The following is a 15,104-nucleotide window of genomic DNA, read 5'->3' as shown; positions in this document are numbered from 1 at the left end:
TTTTATGAGCTAAACTGTTTTTATCACCTACAGTAGAGACAACCAGCCTTAACACAATAGTTTCAGATATTATTTAAGATAAGGGTAGTGTTGCTTTCCCCTTGGTTTTAATTTTAAACTGTACAACAGCGGCAAAAAGAAGACTGGAAAACCAATCACCTTTAGAATTAACTACAGAACTTAGCATAAGTTTGTCAGCATCATGATCTCTAAAAATGGTTACACTCCTTAGACACAGTCTCAAGTGTTTTGACCAGACTACAGATTTGTATTTCTTTTTTAATTGTATGGTATTTTTTAAATGGAGACTATTGAATGTCAAAGTAAACCTTTAACTAATGGCTTCTCTCTCTCTATCTTTTTTTTTTTTGAACCTACTTGAAGACTAGTTTAGTCTAGCTTAGTCCTGATTTCTGCAGTTAATATTGGTGGTCTCAGATTTGTGAGATTCACCATTTAACCTGGAAGTCAAAATAATTTTTAAGGGAGATATCCTTTCTCCTGCATACTGGTTACATGAAACTCAGAATGAAGTCTTTGTGAGCAGGTATCAGCAGTCCTAGTGATGTCTACTTTCATTTCTTTGGGCTTTTCCAGGGTAGAAAAATATTTAGCATATAAATTCAGGGACATGCTTGTTTCCTACAGAATTCTCTCAGATTTTGTATTGTACTGAACCAGAAAATGTCCAAAGATTTTTCCTCTTAGCCATGTTAGCCTTGCTAATAATGCTTAATATAAATGGAGCCTGGACCCACTATATAATGATTGCCTAACCCTAGTGATTTATACCATCACTGTGATTAAGATGCATTTGTAGTAATCTGAAGTTCTGTTGTTGTGCACAGCCCAGAATAAGCCTTCCATTATACTACTGTGTTATAGAAGTTCGACCAAATTACCCAGAAGAACTGAAAGTTTCTTGGGATTTCATATGGCTTGAAGCAGAACTCCTGGCTTTAGCTGGGCTTTCTCTCCTGAGAAGATCTCAAGGTCTTCACCTCTTGGAGCAGATCCTGTCTGATGCAGAGGCTGGCTGCAGGGAGGTGTTTGATACGCGTATCCCACAGAAGGAATACAGATTTCTGCATAGCATAGCTATCATTCCTGTTCTTCAAGTGCCTTAATCCCAGATGATTCTTGAAACCAGAGAAGACAGTATTTTCTTTTCACTCCAGAAAAGCTTGCTCAGCTGTCTGACTGGATCTTTGTTGTAGTCTTCCACGCTCACTGCTTACAGATTCCTTAATGTGTTAATTTGGAAAAAAAGCTCTGATATATCATTGGTCTGAATGGAATCTGAATATGTTCCCAGGACCAAACCTGTGGTCACAGGGAAGGATGTCTGATTCTAAATCCCCTGGTCCTGATCTTTTACAAAATTGCCCCAGCTGTTTTTGTCCATGGCAGGGCAGGTAAGGTGTTTGGCTGATTTCATGTAGCATCACTGAGGAGTCAAGTGAATAACTAGTTTCATCTGAATACACTAGGAAGTGGCTCAAGTGGTTGAAATGCATTCTGCCACAGCTGCACATCAGAGCAGTGTTGAAGCTGGCTGTGTTACAGACCCTGAGAAGGGTAAGTAAGCATGAGTGTTACAGGTTGACTTTCGCTGGCTACCAGGTGCCCAGCTCTATCATTCCCCTTCTCATCAGGATGAAGGGATGAGAAAACAAAATAGAAAAAAACACTCATGGATCAACATAAAGATAGTTTAATAAAGAAAAAACAGGTTATATGCAGAAGCAAATGAAAACAAAAAATATATTCTCTACTTCCCATCAGCAGCCAATGTCCATCTGTTTCCCTGAAAGTAGTGTTAAAGTACACACGGCAGTTGCTCCAAAACACAAACATCACAAATGACTAGCGCCCTCCCTTTCTCCTCCTTTCTCTTAGCTTTTACTGCTGAGCAGACATCATAGGGTATGGAATATTCCTTTGGTCAGTGTGGGGTATACTCCCTCCCAAGATCTTACCCGCTCCCCAAGCCTACTGGTGAGGGGGAGAATGCTGGAGAGACAGCCTTGATGCTGTGGGAGCATCGCTCAACGTAACCAAACCACGGGGGGTGTTACCAATACCAATACCTTTGCAGCTGCCAAAGCAAAACACAGCACTGAGGGCTGATATGGGGAAAATTAACTCCATCTCAGCCAGATCCAGTACAGTGAGGTAACTGTGGCCACATGCTGCCAAAAAACCAACATAAGAGTTATGTGGAGAAGAAAGTTCTTCATAAGAAACTAATGGTTTTTAGGACAGATATTCCCCAGATATGTTTGCCTTCCAACCCCCCTATGCTCTGAGGGCTTTTATGCAGATCGTCCTTTAGTGAGAGGCCAGGATATGGTGGGGCAGCTTTTGGGGCAGCATGTGCTGCTGTGGAAAGCAGGGTGAGGGAAGGCCATCAAACACACAGGCTCCATGGTTCTTTCAGGAAGATCAAGCTGCAGCAGCCCACCCGCAGCCCTGCGAACAGCACAGAGCAGCACACACCACAGCATTCCACACACCAGTGCAGGTGGGCTTTGGAATCTGCTCAGAAAGCACAGACAGGAAGAGGGTTGGTGTGTACAGGAGCCAATGCTGTTGTGGTTTTAGGCATGACGAAAGGCACCCTGTCTATAATTAAAAGACTGGAAACAAAGGTAGCATTTGAGAAAGCAAGGCTTGATGAGCCAGGCTAATGGCTGGACTGAATATATTGCAGAAATGAGCAAGGATAGTAACTCCAAGGGGTATTGCCAGATCAGCTGGCTGAGATCATAGCTACAGCGAAGATTAAGACAAGCAATTTACTTGGGTCTACCCAGTTTGGGTTTTGATGGATTCCTAATCGAATACAAGAGCTGGAAGAGGCAAGGCAGGGTCAGGATAAGGTCTTGAATTTCCTCTTGCAGTTAGAGACTGGTCTTCTGTCTGCAATTAACGTGAATAGTAGGCTTGAACCTAGAGTTAGCTTCTGGGATAGAAAAATATCAACAGTTTACACATATCGTGGACAGCCTGTAAAGACAGGATCTCAGCTTGCCCTAATTGATGTTAATGCCTTCTGTTACAGTTTCCTGAAGGCAGAGCTACTGCGGCAATAAATCTGACTTAACAGATAGCAACAACTTTAACACTTATTTAGGGAGTGATGTTTTTTACTGAACTTTTCATGGACTAGAAGGGTATAAGAAGGACTCACAAGAACAGCGACAATGCTTTCTCCTGTATTTTAATTTGGCTTGGGCTATTGTTACAGGTTTAATTAGGACTTAATTCTTGGATGATTTCTCTCATAGAGATCTGAATTCCTTCTATGTTGTAGGGAAATAAAATCTATGGTTATGTTCATTTCACTGTAGGCATGTACATAGGCAGACATTAAAAATAAAAAGCATTCAAAATAGAATTTGAGAATCACAGACTCCAAAAGTTTGTCAGTTCCCACAAAATGTATAGGCTGCAGCATCAGGAAGGGTTCATATCCTTAGCTTCTCTTCTCTGTTGTAGGTTGTTGTACAAAAACCCAGGTACTGAGAACAATAAAGTGGCAAGAGTTCAGTTGTTATATTTCCTGGAGTTAAAGTAGGGAGAAATGCTTATATAGGTGAGATGAGGTACCCTCAGCTTGTCCTGCACAGCAGCTGTCTATCCTTTGCCTATAATTACAGGGAAATGATAAGGTTTAGCAAGTGAAATAATGAATCTATTGTTTGATTCAGTAGGATCCTGGAGCAGGAAGAGTGCTGACTGATAGTGCAACACATCCGGCCTCTCAAAACTTTAGTTTCCCTGGCTCGATATTAATCTAAATACTGAGAACTGATCTTAAAGAAAAAAGCCCAAAAAACAAAACCAAACCAAGCCCAACACCAAGCCCAACACCAACACCAAGCCCAACACCAACACCAAGCCCAACACCAAGCCCAACACCAACACCAACACCAACACCACCCCAAAAAAGTCCCCATTCAGCTAAACCCTTCTTTTTAACTCCTGGTATGCCACAGGAGCCAGCAATAAACTGAAGCCCAGGTGTTTCACATTTCTCAACCTTAATATTACTCCTAACCCTTACAGGAAGGCTGACAAGGAATTCTGGCAGAGATGTGAGTATTTTGTGGGCTCTAATCCTCATTCTTCCTCCTGTGCTCTGGAGTCTTAACAGGTGTATCCAGGAAATACTGAAGTATAAAGTTAGGGGCAAGGTATGCAAGCAGTCAGAGGACCTGTAGGTTGCACAATTCTACCTGGTTTCTGGAGAACAATGTTTCTTGAGTTTGTTCACATACAGCATTCATCCCCTGGGTAGAATTAAACAGTGTTCAGCAAAATTCAAAGTTTGAGAATCTAAAATGTAGAGAGTGTACTGCTGTATCTGCACAAGATGAGGCACTACACTTAAATTGAAAGCTAGACTAAATGGGAACCCTCTTCTATTTCCTTCTAGATCTGTTCAGAGGACCAGAACTAAAAATCAGGAATTTGTGGTGGATGAGATTGAGGAATATGTGTATTCTGTCCTAAACTGGGCCTTGTGAGAGACAGTGTTCACTGAGACAAGTATTTTGTCTTGTTGAAGTTGGCTTCTTGTTTCCACCTACAGCTAAAGGTAGGTTTTGTGAATTGAGCACTTGAAGATTCTAGTTTATTTCCACATCCTGCTGGATTTCTAGGGATGCAGACAAGAAGGAAGTGCTTAGAATCCCTGGAACCACCATCTTCAGTCTTTCTCCAGAAGTGCTTCTCAGAGGTCAGGTCTTGTAGAGACAGTGGTAGGTAAAGGAGCAGAAGCTTTTCACTCTTACAACAGAAGATTGGATTTCACTGCCATGACTGCAGTTAAGGTTGGGGAAGAAGGACCTGAAGAGGCATAGGACAGCTTTCCAGCTTGCTCACAAAATAAGGAGGATGACAGATTTTAAAGGAACAGCATCTCCTCTTCCAATTTTGCTAAAAAGTTACTTTTCCTCTGGCTAAAGAACAATAAATTGCAGTCATTTTCAAAGGGATTTTCACATCCTTCATATATTCCATGTCATTCAAGGTTGTTTTAAACACTTTGAGTTACATCTTTGGAAGGTGGATTTTTTTTGTTTGTTTCTGTCTATGGGTTTTTTTTATTTTTTAAATTGGAGTGGTATGTTCTAACCCACGTTTTTGTCAACCACTACTGGTTTTAAGAACCTGTCAAATTATATTTCTTAAGATTTACAACCAGATAGGATTATTCTGTGGTATTTCCACTGTAGGGGTGATATTCTCTAGCCTGTAATGTAAGAGATTAGACAATTCATACTTCCCTACCACATGTGTGAACACAGAAATATCCATCTTTCAAAAATAAGTCTTCAGTGTCTAGAAAGACTGCAGTCCTTGGTACTACCAACAATTTGCCTCATTGGAGTGAAGTGGTGTAGTTAGAATCAGCTTAAATCTTACATAATAACTGGTCCTCTTTCTCTCTTCTTTACAAAGCCAGTGTCTATCTGTGATCACAGAATCATAAAGGTTGGAAAAGACTTCCAAGATCATTGAATCCAACCATTACCCTGGCACTGACAAGTTTACCACTAAACCAGGTCCTTAAATGCCACACCTGCATGTCTTTTAAATACCTCCAGGGATAATGACTCTACCAATTCCCTGGGCAGCCTCACAATCCTTTTGCTGAAGGATTTTTTTCCTAATATCCAATTGAAACCTCCCTTGGCACAACTTGAGGCCATCTTCTCTCATCCTGTCACTTGTTACCTGAGAGAAGACACCAACCTTGACCTCATTACAATGTTTCTGGACTGATCCGACCCCCTCAAGCCTCCTTTTCTCCAGGCTAAACAATCCCAGCTCCCTCAGCTGCTCCTCATAAGATTTGTGCTCCACAGCCTTCAGCAGTTCCATTGCCATTCTCTGGACATGCTTCAGCACCTCAATGTCTTTCTTTCACTGAGGGGCCCACAACTGAAACAGTATTTGAGGTGTGGCCTCAGCAGTGCCCAGTACAGGGGGACAATCACTGCCCCAGTTCTCCTGGTCACATCTTATGGGGAAACATCCATGTTAAAATATACAAAATACTTTAGAGCTTAACGCTAAGCAAAGCCACAAGGTGGCACAGTCATCTGCCGTGAAGAGCTGCTCACCAAACTTCATTTCCCTAAGGAAACTTAGCTCCAGAGCTGCCCTTTTCAGCGAACTATCCTGTATCTTTCCTCCACTGCATTAGATTTCATAGAGTAAACATTGATGGTGGGTGTAGCTCTTCTGAGAGTGAGATTTTTATTATAGAATAAAGCCCTACTATGGAAATACTTACATGGCAATAAACATTTTGCTGCTATTGCTAATTATTATCAGCCCTAGAAAATGTAACTGTAACCACCTCTTTTTTGCTGGTGGAAGCAACATCGCTGCTAGGCAGCAGTTTATTTGGTGCCTGATTTCAGCATTGATATCATGAGACTTTGCCAGATTTTCAGAACTAAGTTAACCAATCTGTTTATCTCTTTATTTTCGTATTTGAAGGGAAACATGGAAGGTATGGAAATTCAGAGATGAGAATGAGGAAAAGACAAATTTCCAGAAGAAACAAATAATGGTTTGTTGGGCTTTTTTGTGGGGGGTGGGTGGATGTGAGGGGTTGGGGAATGTCCTTATAGTAGCACAGTAAAAGGAATTGTCAGCACATCTCTTTTCCTCTCTTCTTCTCATGAACCACAGAGTATGTACAGACACTTGGAGCTACTTTTGTTTGCTGACTGAGTACTGTTTGACAGCACTCTCATATAGACTGTTTGTTTTGCTTGTCTCTAACTTGAAATGTGCCAGTGCCCAACCTGCCCACAGACAGCCTGGTCCTTTGGCCTGAAGCAGTCCATGTTTTGCTGTCTACATCTAACAGAAAGACAGCCAGCAATGATGTATCTCTTATTTAGTGTTAAACAGTTCTCACAATAGATCCTTGATGTTGTTGAAAATAGATAGCTATCTGTCTATATACATTTGCTTCCCTGTCCCCCACTTCTATACTGTTCTTTTTATTTGATGTTATGTACATAAAATCACTTCACATATCTCTCTAGATCTTATTTATAATTTCTACATATGCTTAGATGTGAGTGCTTGGAAATCCTGGGGAATTAGCTAACTATCCTTGACTTTGTTCAATTGAAATCAATTTTTGCTTATATCCTGAGTCAAGCCAGAGTCCCATGTGGAAAATATACATATATTCCCTTGCTTATCACTTCTGTACTACCCCTTTTTCGAGCTTTGCTCCTTGCCACAGGCTTATATGGCTGTGCTGAGCCTCCTGTCTTTCCTGAAGGCTTCATTCAGGGGACAGATCAGGCCTCAGAAACACAAGTAAGATTCGAAGATTGCTGCAGGAGCTGGCAGAGCTGGAAAGAGCTGGACTTGGGGCTGGGTGCTTGCAATTAATCTGTTGAAGCAAAGCCTGCTCCAGATTGTGCTGTTTATCAGTTGCATAAGTCCAGAGTTTAGTTCAACAAGAACAAGATCAACTATCTGGAGCTGCTTTTCTTCTTTCAGAGAGCAAGGACTTGCTTTGGGTGGCTTTACTTTTTCTAATTAATGAAGTAACTGAAGACTTGCTCCTCCTTGCATGGGAAATCAGAAGTTTAAAGTGTCTGTGAACTTACACCCTGTGCATGAGGCATATGGGAATGCAGCAACTTAATACTTCAGTGGGAACATGTAAATAGATAGAACTCAGTGTTTACTCCTAGCCCCTGTTGTTAACTCCTTCTGTGTGGAGGCTTTCACCATCAAACTTCTCCAGAAGTCTAAAATGCAACCACAGTGTGTCAGCATGGTCGTATTCTCGCTCCATCCCATAAGCTGAGGTAGCTGAGCACCTCCACCTGGACTGCTGCAAGGGGAAATGCTACACTTTGACTCGTGTTGGACCATCACTAGCAAGAAGGAGCAGGAGTGCCCAGTGAGAACTGATCTCCTTGGCAGTGGCTTGGACTTACAATGCAATAGAGATGCATTTCACTAATTTTTTTATTATTTCTTTCCCAATCACTGTACATCTTCCCCTGCCCTCCTCAGAGTCTGAGACAGAGTGATTATATTCTTGATCAAAATATGCCACCTGCTGTTTGTCTGAAGGGAGACATGTATGGTCAATAAAGCCAGTGCATAAGTTAACCAAACTAGAAATATACTTGCATTGCAAAACCAGCCAAAGGTTCTGGATACTACAGGTTAGACTCTGCTCTTTGCCACTGTGCAAGAATCACCCTGCAACACCACACCCTTAGAATCATAGAATCATTAGGTCTGGAGAAAAACCTCCAAAATTAACTAGACTAACCACTAGCCTAGAACCATCATATTCACCATGCTTGGGTGGATCCCATCAGGGCCCACAGACTTGTGTATGTGTAAGCGGTGTAGCAGGATGCTGACAGTTTCCTCCTGGGTTATGGTGGCTTCATTTTGCTCCCCATCTCTGTCTTTGAGCTCAGAGGACTGGGTACCTGAAGAACAGCTGGTCTTGTTATTAATTACTGAGGCAAAGAAGGCATTAAGTGCCTCAGCCTTTTACTCACCCTTTGTCACTATTAACCTGCAAATCTGCCATGGAGCAGCAAGGCCAGAGCCTGGACAACCTTTCAGACTACCACGATACCATTCAGAGCCAAGACATGTAACTGGCACTCCCTGGAAGAGTCACAGTACAATCAAATACCTCTGCTGCCTCCAGCTGAATGTATCTAACACAGAGCACAGAAGGGCTTGGCCAGGACAGGACAAGCAGCTGTTGAAGCAGATTACAAGGCAACACTCAAGGTCTGCTTCATGAGAGCAGTGATAACAGAGGAGGCCTCTGGGAGGAGGTCCTGCCTCTGTCAAAGGGAAAATTCTGAGTGGAGAGACTATAACCTGCTTCAACTTTTGGTCAGCCCTAGAGTGGTTAGGCAGTTGTAAGCGGGCAGCAAGGTGCCCCAGGACTTTCCAGTTGGTACCTGGGTCTGGATGGCTTTTGGGACTCTACTGAGATGACCTTCTGTAGCACAGAGGCAGAACAGCAACCCCCTTTGATGTTGTGTGTGTAGTCCCACTTCAGCACCGCCTCCAGGATTATCTGCCTGTTGCTGCAGCGTGCTCCCATGGTCCTAAAGCAGCCTGCAGGGCAGCCACGGGGGCCTTGAAGGGCTGGGAGAGAATGTATGCTCTGCAAAGAAGGAAGGAGGGAAGAAGGGGTTAAAGGACAGAGTGGGGGACGGGCTACAGTTAGCAGATGTCCAGTGCTGAAAAGTAGGTCACCTATTTCTGCCTGGGGGGCAATTTGAAAATCAACACTACATCAATGCACAAACAAAGCCGAGTAATACAGCAAGAAAGTGCCTTGGAAGCCTGACAGAAATCCTTCAAGTACACACATAGCTCCTCTAACACACCATACACAGCTATTAATTATGGCTGTCCAAAAAGAAATGTATTTTTACCTGCATATACATATATACAGTCACATAAGAGGAGGGGCTAATGAAAAAAAAACCAAATGAAAAATATACAATAAAAGCAGAATTTCTGTTATTACCAATGTACAAGTCTCAGATAGATGTGAACTTAATTCCAAGTTTTTTTCAGCAGAAACCTTGTGCCCATTATTTAAGTCTAGACTCTCAAGACTAACTACTAACTCCTGTTGATGCCTTTATGAGTCCTTGGAAGAATGATCCTTGCAAATACTTCAGAGGTTTTGGTCCTTGGTGTGCCTGTGTCTCTCTTAATATAAAACGTTTAAACAGCATCACTGAAGCAAGCCAGGTCGTCTCTGCAAGGCATTCCCTAACTTAAATGTTGAAATTACATGATTAATTAATTGCAATCATGTACACTTCTCAGGAACCTAACCCCATGCTGTGGGGGCTGCTGCTGGGGGTCAGGACACATGGGATATGGAGGAGATGAAATACGGAAAGTCAGATGAGGTTCTCCAGCCAGATCAGGATAGAGTAATTCAGTATTTATAGTCTCTAGTTTATTCAGGAAAAAAAATTAATTTGAGGACAAGTTCTAATTGACATAGAAGCAGCGAAAGTATGTAATCAGCACTCCTGACTCTGCATTATCACCAAAGGATGAAAACTGTTGGACTCACTGCACCACAAACGATCTTTCAGGTAGGAAAAATTAGACTCATTACTTTGTACAACTTGTTCCAAATACAGAATATTTCTTAACTTTTAAGAATTTTTGAAAGTGTTAATGGGAAACTTCTGAAATATTTCAAATCCTGCAGAAAACACATGGGTGGGGTTTTTATTTGTTTGGAAGTATCACCGAGCAGTTATCAGACACTCTTCAGAGCTCTCTGAGACAGGATGTTCCAAGCCCACTTTGAAAACTCTTATTTATTGATGTCCTTCTATTTCTTTCACGCCAACAGTGAAAGTACTCTTTGAAAAGAAGCCATCAGATGAAAGGCTCAAGCACAGGATTTAAATCAGCTACTTAAAATCCAGAGTTGACAGGGGCGGGGGTCATGAGGTCTCTGCAAGGCAATTCCTTTCTCTGAGGTGGAAACTACCTGCAGTTAATTGCAATCACTTAGACTTTTTAGGACCCTAATCCCTTTAATGATCACTCCTCATCTTTGCATACGAATACCATACCATGAGGGCAGTAGGTTAGGGTACATAGGAAGAGAATGAGGCTGAAATAAAGAAAGCATCTTCATTTTCCCAGTACTGTGAAGGTAATTTCTCCACCTTGTTTTTAATTTGCTCATTTAATCAGTTATCAAAAGATGGGTTAGCTGATCATAGTCGTCCTTTCTGGCCTTGAAACAGGGAAACATCTCTTCCCTTTGTTCCTTCCTACTCAGTGGATCAATGAGTTAAAACCAGAGTTTGGCTCTGTATTTCAAGGTTGCAGTACTTAAACCGTGTACGAATTTTCATCTTGGCCAATGTAGGAGATGTCACATCCTTTCCTGCAGTGGAATTGAAGGGGAAGAAAGAGGAGAGGGAGAGAAGAGGAAGAGAGAAAAAGAGGGAGAGGCAGAGGGAGAGGAGAAGAAAATCATAAAGCAAAAATGAGCTGCAACTGCTGCCTGTGACATGCACCTGATTAGATGACTATTGCCTGTGTTTGCAAGTTTTCCTGGGTAACCCAGGCTGTTTCTATCACCTCTTTCAGTCCCATGCTACTGTTTCACAGAAGCTCAGTAGTTACTAGGCAGCTGTATCTTGGCTGGTTGGGAAATGACATGATATATGTACTTTGCATGCTTGGAAAGGACCTTAATTTTCCTAGGAGAAGTACCATGAAGGTAATTTCTGTAACTTGTTTTTCCTCTGTGCTAGTTTAATCAGCTTAGCTATTAAAAGATAACATGGGTTTAGGACTATCATTAGACTAGAGTGGTCATGTGGTTATGCTGGTAATTAGCACTGCTGCTGAACTCAGTGTTACTTTTTTTAATAGTTAACTACATAAAAAACCCAGTACCCAGTGCACATGTAATGAATCAAAAGAAAAATGAACACTTCCCCTCTTCCGGAATCTGTATTCCACTACTTGTCTACCAGCTTTCTTCTCTCATTTCTCATCTGTGATATTGGTATGTATATTAAAAGCATTTATCTGCCTGAAATGGGATTAAGACACTGTAGTCTAAAATTGCACTCCTGCAATCCTCCTGCTCAGCTGTTCCGTAAGCTTTAAGGTATCAAAAATCCCTGGGAGGGCTCTGAGAGGGCCAAACAGCTGACACCTGAATCATGACACAGAAACTCTGTGTTACTTGGCCTGAGTCCCCAGGAGTTCAGTTTGGTCAGCATCCCAAGTCCTAGGCTTACTTCCAGGATACTGGACTCTTCACAACTCGAGTCCTTGGGTATGTTTTCCTTTGAAGCACAGCTGTAGGGAAAAGAAATGGAGATGGGTGCTCCTTCTAGACCATGGTCATAATAAGGCTGCAGGATAGCAAGTTCCCATTCCCTTCACTCACCACAGGAATTTTAACCTGCACCTCTCAAATGTACCTATAACCACCAGATTACAAACTCTCCTGGGGTGGGAATGGGCTGCCAGCCTCCTGTCAGGTCAGTTAGGACCAAAGAATGATGAGTAGTGCCATATCCCAGTCATCGAAGGCAACTTCTCTGTATCTGCTCTGGGTGCTGCAAGTGTATTTTGTCTGGTCAGTGTTTAATGGATATTAAATTAAGTTCTGCTCTCCTTTACCCCTAGACTTTGATTTTAGCCTCAGATGTTTGTTGGGAACTAAAAATTATTTCTTCTGCTTATAGTACACAACCTGTTTTATTATTAGAGCATAATTCATTTCTGATGTTAATAATTGATGTGACCAGGTTTTCTACTGTTCCCCATAATTACTAAGTGCTATATTTGAATGGGAGATAAACATCCAACCCTTTTATCTAGACAAAACTACCCAAAGGCTCAAGGGAAACCATTCTACCTATATGTGGCATCAATGGTAGCATCATGATGATTAGCCTTCCATTTCTGCACCCTTTTTACCATATAATAAGGTACAGAGTTTCCAACAAATTATGTTGAATTTCCTAGTGCTGCACAAACGGCTTTTGACCACGCTCTCACTGGTACATCACTGTTTCCTCTGCTCTTTTAAAAAATGGATGGGAAGAAATCAGTGCTTTGCCCATAGTGCTGCCATACCTTGCCAGCCTTCAGCATCCCCTCGGAAAAAGTGAAAGCCATCCTACCAAGAGGAATGGGGTTGGAACAGCTTTTCTGTGCCACCACCCCACTCTTCTGGCCACGCAGCAGCCTCACACAGCCTGCATGCTGGGCTCACACTGTGCACTTTGCTGGCAGGTCACCAAAGCTAGTAAGTTCTGTCTGCTTTTTGCTCTCAGCTGATATAACAAGGTTGCTAGTGTTGAGCAGGTGGGAGAAAACATGTGAGGAGAGAAGAGGATGACCAATAGTGATAAAAGTGCTCCCATTGTGATGGAAGGGGGATGGTCAAAGTACTCAAGTAAAAATAACATAGATGGATACCAAAGTTTCCCTCCATGCTTATGCTCTTTCCATCAGGGCCACAGGGATGGTATGGAGGTCCTACCCTACTGCCCAGCAGATTTGTCTTAGAAGGGCTAATAGGATCAATGCTTGAAATGAGATTAGAAAACTGAATTTGAACATTTTGTTTCAACTAAAGGGATTAACTTGTGGGTCTGGTGCAGCCAAACATCCACGTTCACCCTCAGGAGCATAACCACGAAGTCATTGTTCAGAAATGCTCCTTCTCTCTTCTTAAAGCTGCTTAGTTTTCACAATTTTAATAAGATGTTGGGCTAAACATTCTTCTCTCCTGAACTATAAGAGGAATAAAAGATTTTGTAAGGTTTATGTTTAAACCAGAGGTGGTTTTGTCTTGGCTGACCCTACTCTACAAATATTAATTCAATGTTAACACAGTTGAGGACTCTGGTGCAAGGCACCCAGTTGTCCCACTTTCCCTGTGTCTGTTTCCTACATGTAACTCGTTAGTGCTCAGAAGACTGAACCTCAGGCAGATTAAAAGAGGATAGGCTATGATATAGTTTTCCACCTGAGATGATCAAACAGCCAGATGTCAGCAGTGGGAAGGTCCATCCTGAGATCTGTATGCAGGTGCTCCCACTGGTGCTCCCCTGTGCCTGCAAAGAAACCCAAGTGTGCAAGCTGGGCAAACTGGAAACAGATAACCCTTAGCAGCACTGCCAAGCTGGTTATCTGTCCCTCGGGGAGGTCCCTCCTGCCCTGGAGGGACAAAAGGAAGACAAAACACTGGCTACACAAGAGCAGCAGCAAGATAGTGGTGAAATGCTACTGAAAGGGTACAGTTCTGTCTCCCTTCCTCTGCTGTCACATCTAGCAGTTGCAGAGCCGTGGGATGAGCTGGCTTGGCAGGCTGTGCCAGTGCTTGGGAAGACAAGCTTGTTCTCCAAGGTGTGGCAGAGCTGCTGAGTCACAGACACCCCTAACAAACGCTCCCCCGGGCAAAAATGCAGTGGAGTCTACCAAACCCCACCAGCTTCTGGAGGCAGCAGCAGTTCTGGCTGAGGGGTTTGTGGTGCACAGTGTGGAAATATGCTCAGCATTGTTTGATGGGGTGATGGTGACTGAGCAGGCTGATTATTTTTTTTATTTGCTTTTATCACTTTATTCTGAGCAAGTGTCTTACTCGAGTGATTAGTGGAATCCATCAGAAGTGGCTGTCTCTGGAAGTGCTCCAGGCAGCAGACATCAAAAAGTTAAGATACTGACATTTGCAATGCTAGCAAAACCCCTGAACACCATCAAGTTCAGGTAACAGACTATGCCTAAAAGTTAGTTTCCCTGACAGCAATAAAATACTACAGCCACTCAAAGCAGGCTAGGGCTTTGTTTCTGATTTATCTATAATCACAGATATAAGAATGTTCTGGAGGTCTTCAGATTTGCACACAAGTCCCAGGGATAAAGGACTGGAATTTCACTATTTTGCCTCTGGTTCAGCTTACTTTGTGACTCTGGTCAAGTCACATAACCTCATTTCCCCTAACTGTTCAGTAGTGTTTTGAGATCCTCCTTGTAGACATGAAGTGTTTCTATCTTGATGTAGTAGTGTCCTAGCATTACCAACTTATATGGTAATAGTAGTATCACTTGGACAGTTGTAGTTTTAAAAAATAATTACACAAAATTAAGATTTAGAAATATATTGATAGGAACTCTTTAAGGTAAAAACAGGGCCTGTGATGTCCTAAACCTTTCCAGATTTGTGATGACAGTGATAAGACCCTTGAAAATCAGATATGTGCCAGTGCAAATATTATCCCATTCCTTCTGAGTTGAGATGCATCCCTTACTCTCAGGGCACATTTGCCCAGGACACAGAATGTGTCAACAGCTGCACAGTTTAACACTATTTAGTTGTGAAGGCAAGTTTTATGTTTACAGAAACTACACTACATAGTTAACTATTTTACTGTTGTAGCTGTTCTATGCTTACACTATTAATCCTCTCTCCAGATACCACCTCGGGTCATTGCTGAAGGTTATAAATCTGATCATCCTTTTAACAACCTACCTGCTTGTTCTGAGAGTGCCATTTA

The sequence above is a fragment of the Pithys albifrons genome, chromosome 6 (genome assembly GCF_047495875.1).
Source record: "Pithys albifrons albifrons isolate INPA30051 chromosome 6, PitAlb_v1, whole genome shotgun sequence".
Taxonomy (NCBI): Eukaryota; Metazoa; Chordata; class Aves; order Passeriformes; family Thamnophilidae; genus Pithys; species Pithys albifrons.
The sequence above is the reverse complement of the archived record's forward strand: the minus strand, read 5'-3'. Positions refer to the sequence as shown.